This window comes from Eimeria mitis, genomic scaffold (assembly GCF_000499745.2).
Source record: "Eimeria mitis Houghton genomic scaffold, Emh_scaff533, whole genome shotgun sequence".
Classification (NCBI taxonomy): domain Eukaryota; phylum Apicomplexa; class Conoidasida; order Eucoccidiorida; family Eimeriidae; genus Eimeria; species Eimeria mitis.
The window spans coordinates 6,713-7,184 of record NW_013573607.1 but is presented as its reverse complement, the minus strand read 5'-3'; positions in this window follow the sequence as shown (position 1 = coordinate 7,184).

Sequence of the window (472 nt, the reverse complement as noted above, 5' to 3'; positions counted from 1 at the left end):
AGGGTTTAGGGTTTAGGGTTTTGCTGGGCTGAGAAGGGTCTGGTGGGCTGCTGTGTTACCCCGGAGCGTACCTCCTAAACCCTAAACCCTAAACTGTAAACCCTAAACCCTAAACCCTAAACCCTAGTTCATTGCCTGTCTGGATCAATCGCGTGTGTAGCTGTAGACAATTAGATATACGTGAAACCCTAAACCCTAAACCCTAATGAAGACGGTCTGCTGCGGGGCTTCTAAACCCTAAACCCTAAACCCTAAACCCTCAACAGGGAGACACCACACAAGCATGCAGCAGCCGCAGCAGCAGCAGCAGCAGCAGCAGCAGCAAACATAAAGTAATTAAAAACCCCAAGCCTAAACCCTAAACCCTAAACCCTTGGGGGGAATAGAGCATACTCAGGTGTTTCAAGGGTTTAGGGTTTAGGGTTTAGGGTTTACAAAAGAGGCTTCATTTCCTTTCTACCTTCCGGGGCTA